The sequence below is a fragment of the Corapipo altera genome, unplaced genomic scaffold (assembly GCF_003945725.1).
Source record: "Corapipo altera isolate COAL_440 unplaced genomic scaffold, ASM394572v1 75, whole genome shotgun sequence".
Taxonomy (NCBI): Eukaryota; Metazoa; Chordata; class Aves; order Passeriformes; family Pipridae; genus Corapipo; species Corapipo altera.
Window position 1 is genome coordinate 3,603,411 of NW_020884887.1, and position 14,449 is coordinate 3,617,859.

Consider the following 14,449-nt stretch of genomic DNA (forward strand, 5'->3'; position numbering starts at 1 on the left):
GGCTCTCTGTTTACACAGATGTGGATCTCCAAAGATAACTGGTTTGCCTTTTTTTTTTTTAATCTGCTTCCTTTGAAGAGATAAAGTATTCAGCAAGTTGATAGAGCTTTCAGCTGCAACTCTCTTGCTTCCTCACTCTGAAGCCTAATGGCTCATCAGGATGCAGCTTGCCAAGTCTGCTTCTTTTCCTCCTCCCCCATCAGTTCCACTGTCCTTTTCAGCATCCAGGGTTTCAAAGAACTTCTGCTTACGAGGTTTATAGCCAAGACACTCATATCTCTGCATGATGCTCCATCACATTACTGATTTTTAATCCCAAAACGGTATCTTCTCACTTTTCAATAGATGTATCTTTACTAGCTATTTGTTTTGTAAAATTTAAATTTGACTCAGTGCTGTGACTGCTACCTAATGCCTCCAACTGCTGCAAACCACTTCAATCTTTTTTTGCAAACATCACCTACAAACATCTATTTAACTTCCCTGAATATAGTATCCAACTGTATTGTGCATTTGTGATCTTACTCTTATGCAGAAGTCACATTTTATTACAATTAAAATCTTGTTGGAGAGGATTATTTTCAATTTGTTGAAATTTAGCTTCTGTGCTAGAAAACAGGGAAGAAAGATGGAAAGCAAGAGTGTGATGGACTTATTTTCCAGGGTGCTTGTCTGCATTCATGCTGAGGGAACTAAATGGATTTACTTCCTCAAAGAGGAGATAGAAGGGAGTTAAAGATAAAAGGAAGAAGATTAGTTTGACACTGAAGAACTGAGAAGCTTTTTTTAAACAGTATTTAGGAAAAAGAGAAAAACATAAAACCTAGCTTATGCCAAAACCTTCCTCCCACTCTTGGCTCCACTGTAGGTTATATAGGTAGATTTTCAAGTAATTTATTATTGAAAAAAAAAGACTATTCATTTGTTTTCTGTTAAAGAGATAGGAAACATAAATAACTCTCTATTCTTTCACTTTGAAGTGTCAGGTGTCACTTTGCAGTGCAAAGTTTATTAGCCTTAACAGTCTTTTTCTTCTTTTACTTTGTGCTACTGCTCTTTTTATCATGTGTCACATTTATGGAAATCTTAACTAACATTTCAGAGTGCCCTGTTTATACCACAGATGGTGTATTTTTAATTTATAAATTTATTTTTATTTACTGTTTTCACTTTTCTGACTCAGAAATTTAATGAGCTCTCCCACACCTCATACCCAGGGGAAGTAAGAAGACTGAGTAAGGTACATAGGAAGCAGTAGCTGATTTTGTAGCTGTTAAATGTGAAATATGCTATTTATAACAGAGAAACTGGAGCCTGTGGCCACTGTAAAAATGCTCACAGTGATGAGAAGATGCCTTTAGTTGGGGGGAAGAGTAACTTCTTCACAGTCATCCTACTACACTGAACAGGAATTTTTGCATAAAAACTGAGTGTAAAAACTGAGTGACTACTAGAGAGTAACATATCATAGAATCACAGAATGGTTTGGGTTGGAAGGGACAATAAATACCATCTCATTCCAACCTCTCTGTTGTGGGCAGGGACACCTTCCACTATCCCAGGTTGCTCCAAGCCCTGTCCAACCTGGCCTTGATGGGGCATCCACAGCCTCTCTGGGCAACCTGTGCCAGGGCCTCACCACCCTCTATGATATACTTTTGTAACATTCACCATGCTAGTTCTATTTTACACATAGAATATATATTATCTACATACATTTTAGCAATCTTGTGACTGCAGTAATATTTTTTCTGCTTTTGGTTGCAGAAACGTTGATAGCAAATGTATTGTGCAGAAAAACCGTGAAGCTCTGGAGAATCTACTCTGCTCATATTAATACCTCAGCTGGGGAAGGGTATCTTCTGTATTACACAGTTAACTTTGCAGCTATTTCCATTTCCCCCCCATGGCATCAAAGAAGTCAATAAGCAATTGATAAATCCTCTGTCACCCTGGGCAATTAATGGGAGTTACACAGCATTGACTGCATCAATTCTTGTGTATGTGAAAAGCAAAAAATCGATTTCACAAACTTACTGGTGCCTATTGATTCAGTGCCTGTTCCCCTGGCCATTCCCATTTAATGCTTTTGTGAGGTCATTGAAAAAAATTTCAAGACTGTCAAATAAAATCTGTTTGTTCAGAGCTTTATCTGTTACATTATATTCAAGTATTTTTAGCCTCAGCAATATTTTTTCAGGCTGAGCTTTAGGCTTGTAGGATTTTCATCATCTACAAAGCAAGCATAAACAAACTGACCCAACCAACCATTAAGTGGAGGTGTTTTGAAGGTTCAGGGTCCTTTTAAGAAAGCCAAAATTCCACCTACAAAAATCCTTCCTGAGACTTCACAGGCTAGAGATGGGTCTAGAGGCAAATCAAAGTACTTGTGGATCTAACCAATTTGCATCTGCATGCATCTGACTGGCAGCTGAATACCAGGAACATCCAGAAAAATGGTTAGTCTGAGCAGCCAGATTTGTTCCCAGGACTGAATGACTGGCAGAGGATCACAGAGACAAATGCAAAAGAAGTAAACTGAATGTACAAAAGAACAGCAGCTTTTCGGGGAAATTTGTCCTCACAGCTCATCACCCACGTTTGTGAAGACACAATAGGTAGAACAGCAAGGAGAAGCTACTTTTCTATTTTTTATTTTTAGATATTAACTCAATTTAAAAAAAAAAAATAACATTGAATGGGAAGTCATTTGCTTCTGCATCCTCTTTAGCTTCATCCTCTTTCAGGCCTAAGACCAGCAAAGTTGATCCCTCTATACACAAATACCTCAGACAAATCTAAAGGTGCTTTAAGGTCTCTGGATGCATAAAACATGATCTATATGACCTTCCCCCACCCCCAGGCCATCGTACCTTTGCTTTCTGAGGAAGACACCAGCCTCTAACAAGAAGCCTTCGCTGGGTCTGAACACACATCAGGTCACACAGTCTCCAAAAACCCGCTTGGCTCAACATCTCTCCGGGGTTTAAACTGTCTGCACTCGGTGTGTTCTGAGAAACAAATAAGTAACAGCTTTTCAACAGAGTCTGCTTTTTGTTGCCTGTGGAATGCAATGAGATCCTCTGAAAAAAATAAAAATCAGGAACAGTGGTGTTTATAAATACGTGGTAAGTACTGAGGTAAACTTAAATATGTGAATTAAAGCACAAAGAAATCAGAAATAATGAAAAAAAATTCCAATTGCTTAACTGATATCAGAAACACCAAATGCATATATCAAAATACTGTGAGAGAATGATAAAAGTAATTGTTAATAGGAACTAACAAACTGAAATTTAACAGGATGACTTGTCAGTTTGATATCCACCAAGTCAATGATCCCATATCTGAGTAAGGACAACTAATTATTTAAGCAACGTTGTTGTGGTGACAGTGTCAATTCCATAAAATGTTTCCATTTGTCATTTGACAGAATAAAGGATCCCTGTTTATTCTAGTAATGACTGCCCTTGAACACTGGGGAAATATTCTCCACAGTGTTTCTAAAGAAACAACAAATAAAGAAAGAAGTAGCTACTCTTTCCTTATTTTGGTTAATAATTGCACTTTAATATCCACTGAAAAATTTATAAAATAATATTTAACTGCTTGTTAAGTACTTATTGGAAAACAGTGACTTGCTTCTAGACAGATCTTTTTTCTTGTATTAGAATGAAAACATAAATGACCATAACAATAAAGCAAACACAGAGATTTTACAATTACAGATCTGAACAAGACAATAAGTGCTAAAAAAGTCAAAAAGCATGACAGTTTTAAAGTTTATCTAGAGATGAAGAAGCTTCATTCTTTCCTAAGTTGCTTTGATATGTTTACAAATACTATCACTATTTCCATATAGTTCTTTTCTCTGCAACTGTCCTTGTTCTGTAACTTACCATTCCTACTGTGAATACATGACTTCTATTAGTTTATAAATGTATAATTTTCATAACGTTACAAATCACAGCTGCATAAAATTCTGTTTCACTTTTACAAAGAATTTGCAAGAGCCTATTTTACTTTAATAAAAAAATGTAATCTGCTAATTTCATGGTCATGTGTGATAAACATATTGAAAAACACAAAAATATGTAGCTGGTACTTTTCTATATCTTCTCAAACAGACTACAAGCATCAGGATATAAAAAGGAGGACATAAGCTTTACAAACATAAAGAGTATTAGAAATAAAATTAAAATAGAGAGGTATGTAAAAGATGGCTATTATGTGGGAGGCAGCTCCTTCTTCTCTCATCCCAGAATTAAACAAATAAAGCTTACAAAGTAATATATTAATTAATCAGCTTTATCAGCAACCTCATTGCTACCAAATTCTGAGTTGTGAGGAAATAGCATCAACTCATTTCAAATTATCATCCTACCTCCAGCAGGAAAACAGTGTTGTACTGCCAAGTACAATACAAGGTTTAAGTCTTTTTGAAATACATAACACCTTGACCATTCCTAAAAATCAGAACACAATCCAGAGTAGGATCATGAGGTCACGGCCTCAGCAGACATAAACTGGCACCAGTGGTTTGATGAAAAGAAAATTAACAGGAGGCTGTATTGTATCATCTTGAATTTACAACAACTGAAAACAACCAGTTGATGTATTTAGGGGCCATACATTTTGGAGTTATTTACCACTGAAAAACAATGACTGGTAAGAATTTTAGGACTAAGCCCACACCTTTGGTGGCATTTAAAGCCCTTGCTCCCACTGAAATGAAACTCCTCCAAAAAGGATTAAAATGCTCAAGAAACAGATAATTGGAAAATAATTACATGCTAAAACTCTACCAAGAACAAAGAAAAAGTATGTTACACCTATCATGTAATTCACTCACAGTACAAAAGAAATTACATTTTAATGGTATTACAAATATTACATTTATTCAGTGTGTATGATTTATTATTAAAACAGTAAATGAAATATTCTGTTTAATCAAATGCACTCCAAGTAACTTCCTTGGTTGAAAATGTAAAACCTAATGTTCTTTTTAGCTCTCCGTAGAGATTCTCTCACAGACATGGACTGTGCCCCTGCTCTGTGGTGAGTTCTGCACATTCTGTATGGCAACACTTCCCCCCTGGGGAAGGGTTCACTGCTGCTTCAGCCCCCCGACCAGCTTTGCAGTGGATCTAATCTGAATCCCACCAAACTGAGCAGAAGCATCTGGACTGATTTCTCTAAGCTGGGGACCCTCTATCTCCAAACAGTGAGCAGGAATATGAGTACCCATTAAAATATTGATTTGGACACCACTGATTCTGGAGCTGAAGTTTTCCGTAGTAGCTCAGTGGTCTTAAAAATCAACTCAAACTTTTTTTTTTAATTTCAGAAGCCTATGTTTTCTAATAAAGAACTATGTACATGGAATAGTAAAAATAGTTGATAAACCTCATTATTCACAAATCTCCAATAACAATTTGAAGAATCTCTGAGAATAAATGCAACTCTCAGATAATTTTTTTTCATCTGTAATTTTCCAACAGCACTGATGCCATGGAATAAGGGAGAGAAATTTTGTTGACTATTGGTGAATTTCATGGGTATTTAAACACTCATCTTGGAAGTTGTTTGATTTGTTCTTTTTTTTCACCAAGACCCTTTTTCATGACTTACATACTTTGCAGTGCACCTCAGCCAGACCCAAGGAGCCTGCCAGGAACAGCAGGAACAGCTCAGCCACACCACTGTGGCATCCTAAACGAGATACCTTTGGGGCAGCAGCTCAGGCAGATCATGCTTTTACGGGTCTAACACATCTAACAAGCTGTTCAAAGGTGATATAGGGAATTGTGGCCATGCCACGTGCACAGTTATTCTTGGATGGGCTGCTCCTGCCAGTGCTACCTTGGCTTAACACTCCCTTTGCCACAACCATCCGTTAATTTATTCCTTTCACTCACATTTTCCCTCCTCTGTCTTTTCTTGGACTTCAGCTGAGTCCAGCCCACATAACAATTATTGATCTTCTGGTCATTTTTCTACCTACAAAGTCTCTGCATGGATATATTTTACATTGTGAAAGAAGTCTTCTTGATGTATGAACAGAAAATGAGAACTTTCAGTTCTAGTTGAAAACCTTATCAACATAAGATGTTGAATTGTCATTCAACTGTTACAAAAGTTCTAGTGAACATCTGTAAAAGCTTGTTTTAAATTATCTTTGTACCTTTCAATAGTGCATTCAGTAAAAGTAAAGGCATATTGTACGAATCCCAAAAAACCCCATGACAACAAAAACCCCAATGCAAAACCTCAAAAAACAAACCACATTTAAGGTCTTCTCCTTCTCAGTAAAAGCTTTTCTAGGGATTTGGGGTTTAAATATATTAACTACTGGCTACTTCACTGGATATACTTTGTCAGCAATTTAAGATTTTGTTGCCTTAGAAAGAAAGAATATAAGAGAAATGGATTGCTGGAGAGTTAATTTCAAAAACAAAATGAAAAACTGGCATAAGTGAAATGAAAACTCCAAAGAACTAGAGAATAAAAAAGCAAGCAGATACCTTAATGCATAGTTTATTACACTGAATATTTTCCAAATGAAAGTTTCAGAGTATTAATGTTTTATTATTGTGGGAATAGTTAGGTGTAAATCAAAAGAATGAGCCACTGCATCCACATCAAGTAGGTTAATTTTCCACTAAAATAAAGTTAGCAATTCCAAGAGTATTATGAAGTCTGACTGTGTTAATGACTATTCAGTTCTCAGACTGTTCAGCTTACAGAGAGGTTGTTCTTTAGTCCACCTGCATATTGATTTTATATGGTGCTTGCCATGGTTCATGGTATTCCCCAATAAAGCCACAAATGTCTCACTGGCACATTTCATCTCACCTGTATCAGCTCCTGAACGAGGAAGATGCTCCTTGTTACTACCCAGTCATTCCTATTTTCCTTTCTCTCATATTCTATTAAACAAAGGCAGAAAATCCAAATACTGCCCTCTACCCTTCTCTCTCTGAGTTCCAAAATCCACTTCATCCTGCCACAGAAATCATCTACCACACTTCATTTTCTAGTCCACCCTTTAGACTCACTGTGCTGCAGCTGTCAAGGTCCTCCTGGCTAAGGTCTCATGCTGCAGGAACTAGAGGAACAGTACTCAAATTTATATCCAAATACTTAATGGGTAAACAAAATTCATTCAGGCTAACAATGAATATAACAGTTCTTTAAGTACTCTGTAAAATAGTCTTTCATAGACCAACCATCATTTTAATGGAAGTTTTCCCTGGAAGGAAAAATAGACACTTTTCTTTCCCATATCCAGAGCTGTACTGCGGTGAAATTTCAGCCCTCATTAGACACATTAAGTCCTACATTATAATAAAGCAAAACATCTTCCACTACAGCTTCAGTAAGAGCTACTGAGACTGTCTGGGAACTGACAACCCCATCCCATCCCTTTAGAATGGTTCTGGGCTCCTCCAGTTGGATTATCTAACTCTCATCAAAGAAACCATGCAACCAAAGCCTACCCAGTCGAATTTTGACATCTCTTATTACCAGGCCAAAGGAAAGTATATTGGAAAAAGGCATATTGAAAAGAAATGTAAATGCTATTTTCCCTCTACTGAAGCAGGTGATTACAGTTCCATCGAACTCAGAGAGGCAGCACCCAGTGTTGGGTCATCATTCCAAAATATCCCTTTAGTGATGTAAGTCATGTAGCAATGATCTGACAAAAAACTGCTGACATTTAGGTTATAAACTAACCAATATGTTAATTCAGGAGGTGAAGTTCACCAGAGCTTACCTGAATTCTAAATAGTTCCCATCAGCTATAAGGGACTAAAGGCCAAATGGACAGCAGATTCTGTTATCACCTACTTGCCTGTGATTAAATCTGTGGTCATTAGTTTCACCTAGAAAAACAATCAAGTTTGCTGCTCCTCTGCATTTCCTTGCATGGGAAAGGATGGCAAACCAGACATTGGAGTTTATTTTACATATGGCACTTGAACCACATGATCAATGATAGAGAGAAATCCTTCTGTCACAGCTGCTACACTTGTCTGCCTGTTCTGGTAGGAGGCACCTTATTTTCTACATGTTGGATATTTGTCCTCCTATAGAAAGGAATGACAATCCCTACTCTTGTAAACACAAAAAGAGAACCTATATGAGATAGGAGGTGTAAATATATTGATCTTATCCTCAGAAATTGATCTTTTTCTTCTAGTCAATCCTTCCTTTCCCCATCTATAGAGGTAACAATATTTTTTCTTTCCTATTTATTCTCTTATCTCCTCTTCTTTCATTGATCTCAGTCCATTTTTCCTTTCCTTGTACAAAAACCCTTTTCTCTCTCTCTCTCTCCACTTTAGCATAGTCAGGCTCTTCATCAATTTAGCTTCAATGATACATAAGTCTGAAAAACTGGTAACCACAGATGGCTATGCTTTGGCTTCCACAATAAGAGAGGGTCTCCCAGGCCTCATTTTGAAAGGATCTTTCTTAATGAATTTTGCAGCTTATGGTTTTCATGCAGGGCTTTCCTTTCACTGTTATAACAAATGCTTGTCAGTAAGGGGAATTTGCCACTGAATCCTTGATAATGTCCTTTATTCTGCAGTTCTCTACAGATTCAGAGTAATCCAGTTCTATATTTGTTCAATTAATGCTACGATGCATTTCATGCTGGTCATCCAGTCATCTTAAGCTCCTCAATGAAAGAACAGGAGCTTAAATAATTTTCTATTGCTTTAGGATTTGAATATTTATAAATGCAAGACAAAGACTTAATTCTGCTTGCTCAGTACTGTTAAAACTGTTTTCCTTTACATGATATCAATGCCATAATTTCTGCAGTTTTAAAAAATATCCTAGAACTGTAGCTGTCATGGTTCAGCCTAAAGTCGTGGGAGAAAACAAGAGGTACATGCACATTTTGCATAAAAATGAAACTAACAGATTTCATCCATTTATTGAAATGGGTAAATAACTATTTGCCAGATGGCAGAGCTTGGTGAGGTGTTGCTTGACTAATGAGTTAGTGTTTGTGAACTTCCAGGAATAAGGTAAATTTTGCATATATTTATGTTTTATTTACTTATTAAAGGTTGAGAGAACCCCTGAGCACATTCTGGCTTGAGTCTGTTCCCCAGCACAGGGCACAGCTGTTGAAGTTCCTGTAACCAACACCATGCTCACTGTCAGACCTTGTACTGTTCCAAGAGGCTCCCACGAGAGCTGTGCCTATGAGGACTTACCCAAATTCTACTGAAGTCAGCAGCAGCACTTCCAGCGATCGTGACAAGTTCTGTGGTAGTTCCATGATGAAATTAAGCAACACTCTGCCACCTATTTTGTGATCTATGTCACAGAACTGGTTATGACTTCACTGTGCCTCCCAGTGACAAATAGCTCTTCAGGAACAACAAAAACAGGTTCTTACAACTGAGCTACAGAGTAAAGTTTCAGCAAAGTAATACATAAGCCAGAAAGGAGATTTGTGACTTTGAGTTTCAAGTTAAGATATAGCAGGGCACTTTCTCCTTATAAGGTTGCTTCTGTGTGCCATTGATTTTACAGTTTATTATTAAAGTGTCTTACAAGAGAAATGGCAACCAGATTTGACACTGGGAGACATATTAATGGCATGAAACCTTAGAAAAATGGGCACTCTGGTAGTTATTAATCAGACCGAGCTACTGCATGAGCCTCCCCTTGCTCCCCTTTGATTTGACAAAGAAGCAAATCCTCTGGCATCCTCCAACTCGTTTGAACTGTATCACAACTGCAGATTTCCCTTCTGCTCATGAAACAAACTCCTTCTTCAAGAACTGTCACCCTGGTTTCCAAGCAGTACTTACTACTTCATGACTCTACAATAGCATAATACATTAAAAAGTAATAAAAGCTTGTTCTTCTCTTGAAAAAAAAAAAAAATACAGAAAGTTACGTTCCTATAGTAAGCTGTGATTAGTTCTAATCTGGTTCTCTGGAGGAGGAGGAGGACATGGCATTTAAGCCATTGAGCCCCTCTGTTCCAAAAGGCTTATTCCTAATAGCATTGAGAAGAAAAATTGATTCTTTTGATCTTGTATTTTAATCTTAAATTTTAATTTGAACCATAAAACTTTAATAGCTGTCCTCTAAGTTTCAAAGAGAACAGCACTGAGTATTTTCTCCACACTGCATATTACACATGTAAAGCCAGATTCCTTTGTATCTGCAAGAACTGTGAGGGCTGCTTATTAAATTAGTAATGACCAGCAGTCAATGGCTTTCAGCCCCTCTGTGTGTTGTGTCTTAAGCCAAGAAAAAGAAAATCACTGTTGTCCATGTAGAGCTTTTATTTGCATAAGCATCGTGGCATTTTAAAATAATTACGCATAATGCTTCATATAGGATTTGGAAAAAAATGCAGGATTTCCCTAATGAAACTTATCAGGTTTCACAAGGTTGACATGCAAAGTAATTACTTATGTCCTTCCAAGATCTAAAAAACTGATAATTAATTTGATATGGTACAAAGAAACTTAATTTGATATGGTACAAAGAAACATGTACCAGCTGGTGTAGTAATTTCACCATACAGTTGGTAAGCAACAAATTCTCTAATATGAGCCCAAGAGGAGAGAAAGTGAGTTCTGTTGAAAGGCAGTTATTGCAACCTGAACAGGTGTCATGGCATTCTTAGGAATGGCCAACAGCTCTATTTTGCAAATCAGAGATATAATTTTTATCTGAGCAGAACAGAGGAAAAACTTAAGTTCTGTACTTAAGTTCTCCTGGCAGAACAACTTCATAAATTGCAATAATTTATGAGCCAGCTGACTTGCTCTAACGTGCCTCTCTGTCCTGTCACAGGGCACAGGGTTACCTGTGAGGAGTCTGGTGCCTTCTGCAGCACATGCAGCTTCCACCAGCTTATAGACCAAGACAGCATCTCTGGTTTTTTCCGCTTTCGGTGGGAGTAAATGTTATTCCTGCTGATGGCATAATTACCCAGAATAGAAGCAGCCACGGAAGAAGTTCAGCTCTGATTCATTTTACAGCATCAGCTGTTTGCCTGCAGTTCTTAGTTTAAAAGGCCAGGAAGGCTTTTCAATGTTTGTAAAATGTACCACTATGGGGAGGTTAAGGAAAAAAAAAAAAATCAGGATAATTCTGAGGCAATAAAGACTTCTTTCTTTTTGAATTCCTTTTAATGTATTTTCTATTTGTGAAGAAATTGCCTTACATTTTCCAGGGAATACAAAGGGAGGGAAAAAACTTTTTAGCAAGTGGTTCTACCCCTACACACTATTTTTAAATCATATGTGCTTGTGTACAAGGTAGGATAGCTTTATAGAAGGTTCAGGCTTCAGTCAAATTTAGGAATTATAATTAATGGTAATTTTTACATGAAACTGTGGGGTTTTTCTGTTTGTTTCTATAATGTAGGATTGAGGAGAAAAAAAAAAAAAGCCAATGGTGTTTATCAGGGTGAAGAATGATGGACAAACATTATCAAGGCTTCTTATTATGGTATCCCATGGATGTGCCTCTACTACAACAGCACAGCACTTTCCTCAGTACTGGTGCCACCACTATTCCTGTTCCAACATCCTGCTGTCAGCTTTTATACAGGCCAGCATGGAGAACAAGACTATGGTTGCATCTTCTCATCTCCTCTGGCCTCAGGGCAGATCAAACCCTGCCTTGTCACCCACATCACTGTGAGTATTCCTGCATAAAACTGCTGGAATTCTACTGCAGGGACATCAGAGTTTGTATGTGAAGAACAGAGCCAGAGGCTGAATGAAGGCAGCCTTTGATTCCATTTAGAATAAAAGCTAAGTTAAAAATCAATCTGTAAATAAAGATTCCTATTTCCTGAAATATAATACTTAACCGCTGCTCCAAGATATAATATATATATTGCTCTCAACATATAATGTTGAGAGACTTGTTCCTGAATCCTTCTTATAGCTCTCCCTCTGGATGCCTAGGCAGAAAACACCCAGGAGGGAAGTTTTTAAGACATTGCAAGATGATGTTCTTGGAAAACAGAACACAATATATTGCCTGGATCTGGAAAATACTGAAAATATTGTTAACTTTGGTGATTATTTTACCTGAATCATAGCCCAGGTGAAATGGTAACCACAGTTACAAGGCCTTTTGAAGAAATGGATTGTAGCCCAAGTTGATACCCACACACACTCCTCGAGGTGCAGTCCGTGCCTGCTGAGAAGCACTAAGGGAATTGCCAGGAGTATTTCACTGAAGCCAAAGGGCATTTCTGAGAGGCACTTTTACACACACAGGTATAGATGTACACATCTCTCTGTGTGTTTTTGTGTGAACTGATGATGGTATTAATGTTGCTCTCATGAATCTACATTGAAGTCACAGTTATAGCAAATCCTATTGAATCACTTTTTAAATGTTAAAGTAGTTAATAATTAAGTACTGCTAAATCCTTCTGCACCCTTACCTTTTGTGTCCATATCCTTTGCACCTTACCTTTTGCTTCCCCACCCTCCATGCAAATCATTCTAAATTGATTATAACCCAATTTTCCTATGTATGATTCATCTATGTACTAAGTACTAGAGTGAGTCTTGCCACTGAACTCTGCTAAGTCACACTTTCACAAATTTATACTGATACCTGCTTTTTGCCACTACCTGTGACAGTGATTCTTTAAGGAGCCCAAGCCACTTAGGGATGGGAATAGCTGTGGGGAACACTGAAACCAAGCAAGACCTCCAAGGGAGAGAACAACAATCCAAGATCAGTGGGCAAAGACAAGTTTCCAGTTGCCAAGTAGTAACTGAGAACAAAGAAGGACCACGGAAAATATTAATTGTTCACCTCCACCACAGCAATCTGCAACGTGCAGCACAACTTTGCTTTTCCTCTCCCCCTCCCTGTGTTCCTGTGCATTGTGACAGGCTGGCTGTGCACTGACAGAACACCTGGTTGCAAAGGGAATGGCTTCCAAATTCAAAGCTTGTCACAAACATCAGTTGTGGCCTGTGCACATTTGATTTCATTCTGTCAAAACCTTAGGCTGATGTGTGTTACCTGCTGCACTGCATCGCTTACATGAAAGCTGTCACTGATTTTCTACCTTCTCTAATGCTGCTCTAATTATATTCTATTTAGGAAGATGCAGCTAACAAACACAAAATCATGGATGAATTAATTTCATCAGATTCAGCTACCAGGAAAATAGCATTTATTTTTAACCAGCTTCAGATAGGAATTCTGAATTTCTAGGGTAAAACGCTGCCTTTTTATTTTTTTCTAAAGGCATTCACACAGAGAGCATTTTAATTTTCCACACTATAGCTATGTTGACCTTCCAGACCTTGCAAAGTAAAGTATTTACGATCCCAGAATTTTTTTATGGTATTGTTTCAATATTTTTGTAACATTTGTATTTCTTGCCGATGTTTTTGGCATTAAAAATCACTCAAGCTGTGCTGAAATATAATGATATTCACTGAACCATACTATGGAAGGATAATTCAGTTCAGGGAGGTTATTCTAGCTCATCATGTACACAAAGGCTCAAAAGAAAATGCAGAGGATTCTCAGTTCTTGACATGTGCACTATTCAATCTCTCTTTAAAAAAAAATAACATGACACAGAGAAGACTTCACTTACATATTGAAATATGCAGCTTTGTGTCTGCAGAGCCAGGCAGGCAAAACAGGTATCCAAAATGCACAGACAAACAAACACCTTTTATGGTCTTCCCATAAGCACACTGTCTTTTAGATTCAATTGATCATGGAAAACTCAAGTCTGTTCAAGCCTCCTTTTTCTTCTCGTCCAGTACCAGAGCCTGTCACCCATTAACTCACTGCATTTCAAAATATTATAAGCAAGTCACAGTGTCATTGTGTTAGTTTTTCTACAGGCTATGTTGTGCTTTACATTTATCCCCATCTTCTCTTTTTTAATTCTTATTATCCCTTCCCTCTCTTTGTCTTTTTCTTGTCTTGTCCATCATCTTTAGTGGCAGAGGAGACACTCATGAAGGAAGGCAGTTCTGCACTTATCTCGACCATTTTGGTGCTTGTGTAATGGCATAATTTTACAAACTTCATCCACGCAGTCTCCCCTGACTCCCCTGAAGCTGACCACTTTACAAACTCCAAGGGAATCAGTGTCAGAAAATTAGACATAGATCTGTGTTTTTTTCAGGTTGGAAAGCCAGTTCCACCTTAAATACCCACAGCTGGAGCTGCTCAAATGTATGTTAATTTAATACAAGCTTTCCAGTCTTCTGATAATCTCTAAAATGAGACTACATGAATGCAGAATCTCTTCTGTCTTGGCATCAACTCCTATGCCACCAGTTTGTAGTTTACAGTGGTATGAGGTACAAATTGGACTCTTTCTAACAGTGTCCATATTGACCAACACCTGGTCCACAGCAGCATTCTCTGGATTTCTCCACAGTGCTATGATGTGAAGTCCATT

General features: G+C 37.7%; 1 long non-coding RNA gene across 2 annotated transcripts; it reads right to left on the reverse strand.

The window, feature by feature from the left end:
• Positions 1-2,695: 2,695 nt before the first annotated feature.
• Positions 2,696-9,332, reverse strand: LOC113947276. 2 transcript variants are annotated; one of them, XR_003527668.1, is made up of 6 exons: positions 9,234-9,287; positions 7,059-7,108; positions 6,856-6,929; positions 5,919-6,011; positions 2,874-3,011; positions 2,696-2,749 (listed from the first exon to the last, which is right to left on the reverse strand). It is a non-coding gene; the product is annotated as an uncharacterized LOC113947276 (long non-coding RNA). The 2 variants fall into 2 exon arrangements; XR_003527669.1 differs by lacking the exons at positions 5,919-6,011; positions 6,856-6,929; positions 7,059-7,108 and having other exon boundaries at positions 9,234-9,332.
• Positions 9,333-14,449: the final 5,117 nt, after the last annotated feature.